This window comes from Bidens hawaiensis, unplaced genomic scaffold (assembly GCF_021521415.1).
Source record: "Bidens hawaiensis isolate Kalapana, Puna unplaced genomic scaffold, B.hawaiensis_p1.1 tig00019354_1, whole genome shotgun sequence".
NCBI classification, from domain to species: domain Eukaryota; kingdom Viridiplantae; phylum Streptophyta; class Magnoliopsida; order Asterales; family Asteraceae; genus Bidens; species Bidens hawaiensis.
The window spans coordinates 284,895-295,755 of NW_027492940.1; positions in this window are offsets into that span (position 1 = coordinate 284,895).

The following is a 10,861-nucleotide window of genomic DNA, read 5'->3' on the forward strand; positions in this document are numbered from 1 at the left end:
CGACTATCAAAAGAGGATGTGACAAAGAAGCTGAGGGTTGGAGAGTAAGGAAAGGAAAAGGGGAAGTATTGATAAAGGCGGGTCACAAGCCTGCTTTCCTGAACTTACAACCATTTGACAAGATTGATAGTTTGTACAAAAGGGCTCTCATGGAGAATCTGTCTAACTATGTGAGAAGGGTGTCTGAAAGGAAGAAAGAGAAAGAAAAATAATTCAAAGAATCAGAAAGTAGCAGGAAAAGGACTGAAAAGAAACAAAAAGATGAAGAAGAATATGAATTCTTAAAGTTAAAACACAAAGATATCAAATTCCTTCAGCTGTATAGCTACAGCTACAACTTCCTGATAAATCTCTCTCTTGAAGAACTTAAAAGAAGAATTCAACAGATTAAAGACTCTCACAAAGATCAAGAAAGTCGAGAAAAGTTTGAAAGAGAGCAGGAGTTAAAAATGAGATTACAGAAGGAAAGGGAGGAAAAAGAAAAGAAAGATCAAGAAGCAAAGAGGTGGTTTAAGGACCCTCAGAGGGTAGAGATGTTAAAGAAAATTGTGATGGAGAAAGGGATATCAGAATAACAGTTTCAGAACATGCCTCTTGCTGAACTAATGGAAATATATCACAGAGAGCAGAGGATGTATCTTGAAACACAGAGGAAACTGCAAGAAGACAGAAGGAGGGCGGAACAAGAAGTTCATGCAGAAATGATGAATGCCCTCCATAAAAAGGGAGTAAAAATGTCAAGATTGTTAATGCAAATGGAAGATACAATAAAGAGATGGTATGTTGAAGAGGGTCTTGATAAGATTAAGAAAGTTGAAATGGGGAGCTCAAGCGGAACCCAGAGGTCAGAGAGTGTGAGGCCTGTGCAGCCAAGAAACTTGAATTTGCCCACACATCTCTATTTTGACAGAAGATCGAAGACCTTAAGGGTTGTGACTGAAGATGAAGCAGAACATCTCATCATCTTCAGAGATGATTTGAGAAACTTTACAACAGAACAACTGACCAAGATGGCTGAGCTGACTTTATATGACAATCAAGTAAGAAGTCAACAATCTGGTCAACTGAGGAATAATCTCTAAAAGTTTTTGAAGGAACAAGCAGAAAAGGGATTCCCATTTCTGCAGTAGAAGAAGAGAGAGATCAGGAGCCAAGCAGAAAAGGAGAAGAGGAGGAAGAGAATCAGTGAAGTTCACATATCTGAGCTTTCCCTCTCTGAATCAAAGAAACAAAGAACTCTAGCAAGCAGCTCTCATCAGAAGAAGAAGACCTTAAAAGAGTGCTTGGCTACGAGAGAAGTGATGAAGGAACCCAACTCAAGAGTGCAACAATTTGGAAGAATCACATACATAATGTACAATCAAAATGATGATTCGACCACTTTGAGAAATGATTCAAGGATACCAATTGCATTCATAAGGGAGGATGGAGATCTGCATTATATGCATCCACAAGACTTACAAGATTTAATTAGTGCAAGATTTCCAAGTGATGCCTCTGACTCCTCAGAACTTGACATGCTGAAGCAAAGAGCTGCATATGTGAAGAAACTAAAAGAAAGAGCTTAAGCCAAAAGTAGAGGAAGAAGATAACAGAATGGAGCTAATGGATGGTTGATTTTTATTTCTGTTTATCTTTGTATTTTGTTTGAGTTGTAAAAAATTTAGTTTGTAATGCCCATGTGGCAGAATTCCAATTATGTAATGAAATGACATGTTATTAAATGATTTTTCTAAAAATCTGATACATGTGTAACTCTATGCAGGTATGTTTTGGTGCATCTGAGCTTGTTCTAATCTAGGGGGAGATTGTTGGGCCGGATTTTTGATAAGGAAGATTTGAATCTTCTCAACCTCCTCAGAAATGGCTAAGTATGGAATTCGAGCAAGCCCAGACGATCGAGCATGGTTTTTACTACTTCGAGCAAGGTTCTGAACCTTAAATGGTTGATTCTTCTAAGTGTTTAAGGCTTCGAGCAAGCTACACTTCAACGAGCAAGAGTATTCTTCTATCGAGCACGGATTGCCAATCGAGCAAACAGCTTGATGATACAAGTTCCAGCCAAGTGTTACGAGCACAGGATGATCGAGCACATGGGGACGAGCATGGATGCAATAAGAGGATGTCACGTGAATCTAAGCAAAGACTTCGAGTACAGTTCAATTACCGAGCAAGATTTACATCTGAGCATACTAAAGATTGATGAATAAGAAAAGCTGAAGACACCAAGAAGAATGAGCTTGCTCGATGGACTAGTTCGAGCAAAGCATGGACAAGTCAAGAGGAATGAAGCTTACTCGAAGGGAATATGTATTCTTCAAAAGAGAATATATTCTAAGTAAAGTCTGCTCGAGGATATTCACCGAGCACACCTAGTATAGGAAGTTTTGCTCGAGCAAGGTATGTACCTTGCTCGAGGACTGTAACACTTGTATTAAATTTTATCTTTCATTATGTAATGACTAGGACGTCTGAAAAGGAAAGTCAAGGTCTATAAATAGACGTCCTAGGTTACCTTTAGGGCACGGATTTTGAAAACGGTTTTTGAAAGACAAATTGAGACACGGATTTCTAGGTACGAATTTTGAGAGCCGCCGCCGTCACACAAAACCCTAGACATTCCATTCATGGTACCACTGACATATCATTAAATATAGTGAATCTTTGTCTTTGAAATAGTTTTACTGATTATCATTTACTGTTTTGTGTTTGATATCTGTTCACAATCCTTCATTCTCAATCATTGGATATCCTGATTCCGCCGGGATATTCAATCGGTCTTTTGAGTATTTGAGTCGGTGTGTTCTTGTCAAACCTTTGCTAAGGTTTCACCCGACAGACGGTCCTGACATATTGTGTTGAATACGACAAAAACGTTATACGCAATTGACACATCAAGTGTGTATGTGTGTGTGTAACATTTACAATGGAGATTCAAATACAATAACATTTATATATTGTTCTATCTAATTAATATGTTCCCACGTCTTATAGTGTGGCTCTTCTAAGGTTTGCTGAGCATATCATTATAATTTTCTACACTACCATACAACAAACGTCTGTTAAAAATCTACAAAAACACAATAAACGCACTTATAAAAGGAATTTTCGGCGAGCATTCTGACGTGCCTTCATTTTTCACCAATCTATAAATCTTTTCAAATACTTAGCGACGTAATCACATCAAACAATTATGGATATATTTATTTCATCCTTAATTGAGGTGAGAAATTTGGTTCTCGGTGCTAGATTTTGTTGTTTCACTCATTACTGTGTTGAATACGACAAGAAAGTTATACGCAATTGACACATCAACTGTGTACTTCACACGAACCCTTTTCAACGTGAGTGACGTTGTTGGAAACACCATTACTAAATTTTAAGGCATGTTACAAACGTGTGGGCTGAGAGAACCATTAATGTAGTGTATCAAAGTTGTATAGCAAGATTCGAATGAAAATATTGATTTATAAACTTATGTATTTAATTGTAGAATTTATTTACTCAAGGACTTGGACTTGTAGTCTAATGATATTAAGGTGAGGTTAGTGCTGCTTAGAATCTTTTTTGATTCGAAAAAATCAAAATTCGAATTTAGTTATGAAAAAATCAGTTTTAATTCGATTCGAATTTAAGCCCAAGTTTCTAATTCGAATCAAACACGAACTTATGATTTTCAATTTGATTCAAAATTTGAACACACACAAACATACACATATACGTGACAACATAGTTACATACGTAAGAATAGAACCTCAGTGAATTTATGGACAGAAAAATAAACGAAGAAAAAAACATTGAATATTGGCTCAAAGTAATTTTCTCACCTGAAATTAAAAAAATGAATATTTAAAAATATAAAATACATTATTTAAATTGAAAAATTGGTTTCGAAAAACATGGAGCAATCGAGGAAACGGAATTAATTGGGATTTTTACATATTTCCCTTTTCTAAACCTTTGAAATTACATATTTTCCCAAAATACAAGTTTTTAATGAAAAATGTAAAATGCTCTTTAAGCATGGTTTGGGGAAATATGTAATTTCAAAGTTTAGGAAGAGGAAATATATAAATGCACCTTAATTGTTAATTTACTTTCTAAAATAGAGGGAGTAAAATAAGGGTTTTGTTAAAATGGAGACAAAAATGAGAATAATATGAAAGATTTGTGCTCTTAAAAAAACCATTTAAAAAATAATAAAGAAAATCATAACTCAAAATATAAATAATAAAAGTAAAAAAAAACTAAAATGTTTTCCAGTATTCCTTGTTAAAAAATATAGATACAATGACAAAAATATCATTGTCTTTTTATTTATAATTGTGCTTTTTGTCTATTTTCATCATTAATTGTTTCTTTTTATCCTTGATATTATGTTATATTACTCAACATTGTGTTATATCTTGCGATTTATTATGTCATTTTTTATATATCATTGCGTTTTTGTTTATTATCGTCATTGTGTCTTTTTTATTTTGAACGAGGATTACGGGAGAAACATTTTAGGTTTTATTTATTTATTTATTTGTATTTTGAGTAATGATTTTTTTTATTGAATTATTTTAGGGGTTTTTTATGCCACAAATTCGTCTTACACTTTTCATTTTTGTCTCTCTTTTTATTTTAACCCAACTCTGAAATAATACACACATACCGTACACATAATAAACAAATATGTGACTACTCTATAGGAGTTTTCTTGATTTTTTCATAACTTTATTTTTTTCATAATTCTTCCTCTATGTGTGTGTGCGCGTGCATGATCATGTGTATATATGTGTCACACCCCGACCTAGGGCCTAGGTGTATGACCAATAGTTGGTACCTGTTTGTAAATATATCAGAGTTACATTCTTTTAGCGGAAGTCTTTTGAAATTATATTGAAATTTTGAGAATTTAATTCCCGTTTCGGTATTTCAAATACCTGTCATTTTAAAATATGATTCTTCACAATATTTTAAATAAAATATCTGAGCCATCAGATCACCTCTAATGACTATGTCCCCAATCTTCTAATCTGTCTTGCTTGCCTGTTCTAATATTTACTATTTCCCTGAAATGTGGGGAAAATACGTCAGCTATGTGCTGGTGAATAACGCTGACTCAATAAAATGTTTTCAAAATTTGTCATAACATAAATCATATACAATATCACCTTCGTTATGATAGAACACCAATAGTGTTCAACAACTCAATGGTGTAACGCCCATTAATTACAGTTAAAGGAATTTAAGCCTGTAATTAATGTATATTTCTCGGGATTTATCTAGCCTTTCTCGGAGGCCCTCTCGTCTTTCCGTTACGTTAAATTCATTAAACTTTTCGTTCAATTTGATTTATCCTTCAAATTGGAGGGGCTAGAGTGTATCATTTTATATTATAACATAAAACAAAAAAAAACCCTAGCTCCCTCCCCACACTACCTGTCGATCGGAAGTGAGCAGCCCCCCAACCCACGATTTTTCTTTTTTGCAGCCAAGTTTTGGGCATAAAACTTCAATTGAAGGTTAGTTCTATGTTCCCCTAAGTCTTTTACACCTTAATTGATCATATTAACGAGCTTATTGGTCGTTGGGGTTGAGTTTTGATTATAACGATTTCTGACAGATTCGTACTCGTTTATTGTTCGGTCTATAATTCGATGAAAATATATTGTTTTTGATTGATTCGTGTTTCTATAATGTTCTACATTGAGTCTAGTTTCCAGAAAGGTATAATATGTAATTTTTGGACGAGATTTGAATGTTTTTTATGATTTTATAAGATCGAGTGTCAAAGCTGATGCGGGAAGACGGATTCTGGTCTGAGTTAGGAACCTAAGACATTTATTAAAATCTGGTAAAAAATTAATAAATTATTTAAAAGGTTATCCTATGTAATTAAATGCATCTTCGCATGCTAAAATCTGCACGTTTTACTTGTTATTGATCAATAAGTTCGTTTTTGGCTTAATCGGTGGATGTTCAATTGTGTTCATGTCGGGGCTGTTTGAAGTGAGTTTTTGCACCAACATCTTCCTAGGTATGTCTAGTACTACATACTTTAAAATTATATCCATTGGTGTTCGTTTGATTGGTCAACTAGTTGTAGTTTGAAAGATTGTTTTCGGTTGCCTAGAATAGTGTTTTGTTGCGTTTAACGTGAGGGATGAAGTAAGTGATGACCAATTCAGTTCGGATAGTTTCAGGTTAATGTACGGGCTGTTGGAAAATGATTTTTATGGGTATTGGGGCTGAATTGGTTGTCGGTTACTCAAACGGGTCGGTACAACGGGCATTCCCGTTTATTGAATAGTTAGTGCGTTGTACTTGCGAATTACCGACCCATTCGACTCGTGTAGCGTCGTGTGGACTCGTTGGCTGTGAATTTATCATAATGGGTCCACGCGGGGCTGAGTTGGATGTTAATCTCCTAAACAACTCTTAAACGCGCGTGTTAGTATCACCTAGTGCTTCCGAGGGTAATTTGGGAATTCTTTATTCCCGGGAGTATCTAAGGGTCGTGTTGGTGAATGTAAGGCCCCGGGGGCTGTTATGATTGAGTTTGATGAGGTCGATGCTTTAGGTAACTCGAACCATGCTAGAACGTCTCGTAGGATAAACGAGTCCTTTCGGTGTCGTTAGTAACGTTTGTATGTAAACCGACAGGCTTTTGAGTTGTGGGGATACTTAGGGGTTCTCTAGCTCGTGGTGAACTCGTGCCTTGTGTCAGGTGAGTTCATGATGCCCTTTTTACTCTTTTCAAGTTTTGGGCTAGCATACACACCCAACTGATTTTACATGATGAACCGTTTAAACGATTTCCCATAGGCTTGTTTGTAATATGGTATGTTTGGAAGATTAATTATGTATGTATTCACATGTGATGCCTTATGGCCCATAGGCTTACCTGTAGTATGGTATATCTTGGAGTAATATATATATATGTATGTTTATACAGATGTTACTTTATGGCCGGGCTAGCATACACACCTAAGCGATTTTGCTTGATGAACCGTTTAAATTAGTTTGTATGGGCTTACTTGTATAGGTTAGGCCTTGGGATGATGTTATTGTATGTTTGTACGTATGTTTGTACATATATTATTGTATGACCAATAGTTGGTGATGTTATTTAGTCGTTATTGACTAAGGATGTTTACGTATGCCTACTTTGTGTTTGCATACGTTGGATGAGATGTTACGTGTTTGGGTTGTACGTGTGCTCGACCCTGATGTTAATTAGTCGTTATCGACTAAGGATGTTTGCGTATACCTACCTTGTGTTGCATACGTTGGATGAGATGTTACGTGTTTTGGTTGTACGTGTGCTTGACCCTGATGTTATAACTTGGATGATATTTATTGGGATATAATCATATAGATGTATATGTATATAAGTATGACTACTTATTGTTGATGATGGCCTAACTGTTCATATCCCGTATTATCTTAAAACTCTTGGAATGATTATTATAAATGTTAAATTATTAAAACTTAAACTCACTTAGGTCAAGCTGACTTTGTGTGTATGTTAGTGTGAGTTTCAGGTTAGGAGGAGGATGCTTACCGGTTGGACGTGCTCGAGGCTACTTGGACGGCTGAAGGCATATCTAGTCGGAGCATTTCAATAATGAAAGATGTTCTTTTAATTATTACTAGATATATTTAAACTTGGTTTTGGGCCTAATTCCCGGGTTAGGGAATTTGTTTTAGAACTTATGATTTTCCGCTGATTACATACTCTGAACCGGTTTTCAAATAATTGTATTGTTTTGGGTTAAACTTTTGTTAAGTTTTGGGATTCTTGATACTTATTATTCCACTATTATTTACTCTGAACTTGTTTTAAACAAAACGAATTTTCTTGGTTTTAAATTTTTAAAAATTTCGGATATGATTGCCAACTGTAGGATTCCCGGGATTCGGGGTCTTACAAGGGGGCCTCATCCCATCTCATCGGAACTAAACATACCAATAGACCACATAATCGGACTTCACTTGCCCTAGAGACAGTCACTTGCCTCATGGTCAGTATTTTGTAGTGTGCCCACTACAAATCATATATGTATGGATCCAGACACATGTATTTTAGCTTGAGTGTTTAGTACTACCTTGCATCAAATCGTTTTAGAAGATTTGAACCAACCCTCATGCAAATACTTTCATAACTCTTTACATATGGATAACAGTCCATAGTTTATAAGAGTAAACATTTCATAAACATAGAGGATTCATACCAATCCTCATATAAATATTTTCTGACTCTTTATCTATGGATAACCTTCCATAGTAAATCTTTAAAACAGTACATAGACGTATTCACGTCATAAAACATATAAAAAGGTTGGACCTATTCATCTTTGTTCGTGATCAGTGTATCTTTCTGATTTATGCATTCTTTCTATCTCGGACCTATAGTACGAGAACAACCTTTTTATAAATATCTAGATCAACGATCTAGCGTCAGACCTATAGTCTGTTTCGTATAGCTTAACCTTGACAATTCATTTCTTTCTATAAATCATTTGGATCTTTAGTCCATTTGTCTATTCATTAATCATATACTATGTTTCTTCTTCAGGAAGAAACATCCATATCGGGTTTCTTCTTCAAGAAGAAACTTTAATCTAATTATAACCTTTGCATACATTTCTTAATCACAAAGAAATACTATTTTATTCCTTACGTTTCTTAATCACAAAGAAACAATACTTTACTAAGACCTTTACTTATGAAAAGGTATATTATGTTCATTGTAATCAAGGTTCGGACTATACCCCTGACTATAGTCTAAGCTATTATAATAATAATAATAATATTAATAATTTAAGCAGAACCCCTACCTCACACTGTTATTCAGATTTTATATGCCTAAGCTTGATACGAGTAGCACTTCTACCTAAGCCATCAGAATCTCGTTTCGAACTCGCTTAACTACTCGTCAGATCGTCAAAACTCCCGTTCTTGCACGAATTACGAGAAATCAGAGCCTTGGAACCTCACAATGATCGGGCACGCCTCCCAAGGTTGTGTGTGTGTAAAGAAAGGTGTTTTTGGGATGTGAATACTTCAAACCGTAGCCCCCTTTTATAGGCAAAGTTTTGCCCACCATCGTGTAGCGTGATGGGCCTTTCCATAGGCCATCGCGTAGCGCGACGCCGCAATACGTAAGATTGTGCCACATGTTGACACGTGGTTGGACACGTGGACTCGGTTACTTAACCGGGTCATCGTGTAGCGCGATACCCCTTTCCTTCTGGATCATCGCGTAGCGTGACGCCCCCTTTTTCTCAGTTTCTAGGAAATTGCATCGCGTAGCGCGATGATCATTATGGTCTTCCCATCGCGAAGCGCGATAGGTCTTGAAAACCAAAAATTTCATTTTGAACCCTCTAAGTTTCAGTTTTAACATTTTTAGCCCAAACTTCAATAGGGTAATTCTCGAGATGTTACATCCCCCCACCTTGAAATGAATCTCGTCCTCGAGATTCGCTAGATCAGATGTGGATACTTCTTTTTCATTTCCGATTCTAACTCCCAATTAAATCCTGGTCCTCTTTGGGAATTCCATATCATCTTAACTAACTTTAGCTTCCGTTGTTTAAGTTTCTTAGCTTGGAAATCCTCAACTTGTAAGGGTTGTTCCGTAAATTTTAAATTTTTGTTAATTCCATCATCTTTTAAAAACATAGCTAAAGTTTCATTGACTAGACACTTGTGTAAGTTAGAAACATGAAATGTATCATGTATACTTTTCATTTCTTCTGACAAACGTAAGCGATAAGCTACAGTATCGATTCGTTCTAATACTTCGAATGTCCAACAGAACGAGGACTTAATTTTACTTTCTTACCGAATCGTACCACACCTTTCCAAGGTGAAACCTTTAATAGAACTTTATCGTCTATTTTGGGATTCTATTGGTTTACGGTGAACCTCAGCATACTTCTTTTGTCGATCTCTTTCCGTCTTTAAGTCGTTCACGAATTTACAATATCTTATCCGTTGTTTCTTGGACTATTTCTGGTCTAGACATTTGATCATCTCCAGTTTCAGACCAATATATCGGCGTCCTACATTTTCTTCCATACAATGTTTCAAACGGTGCGGCCTGAATACTCGTATGATAACTATTATTATACGAAAATTCCATCAAAGGAAGATGATCATCCCAACTTCCTCCTAGATCAATCTCGGGGCATATCTTTAAGCGTTTTGAATTGTTCTTTCATTCTGCCCATCAGTTCGAGGATGATAAGCAGTGCTAAGATTCAGTTGAGTTCCTAATGCTTGTTGGAAATTTTTTTCCAGAAATTAGAAGTAAATCTATTGTCCCGATCGGATATAATGGATAATGGCACATAAGAATATTACCATGGAAATTTTCTTAAAGTGCTTTCATTTCTTTCCCGCTTCCAATGTGGGATGGAGTTTCCTTATCTCCATAATATGCTTTTGTTTTTCTTTATCTCATTTCTTCCCATTACTTATCTCGAAAATATTTTTGGTCCCTTAACCTTCAAGATTTACATCTTAGGGCCAAATAAATAGGGGATTTTCCTAAATGTTACATTCTTTCCACCTTGAAATGAATCTAGTTATTGTTGTCTTAGGTGTGGATGTTTTTATGATTAGATTCTTTCTAATCTAATTCTCAAATTTAACTATAGAATGATTGAATTGTTCGGGTCTATTGCTAACTTTACATCTCATATGATGTAATCAGTCAATAGTTCAGAACATCGTAAGTGATTTGTAAATTGCTAAACACAGTGATCAGTTGTGTTTAATCATTTACCTCACCTTTTGTATTCTAAACATTTACTGATGTTAGTTACATTACCTCTTGAATTCAGTTTTCCATTTCTGATCACAA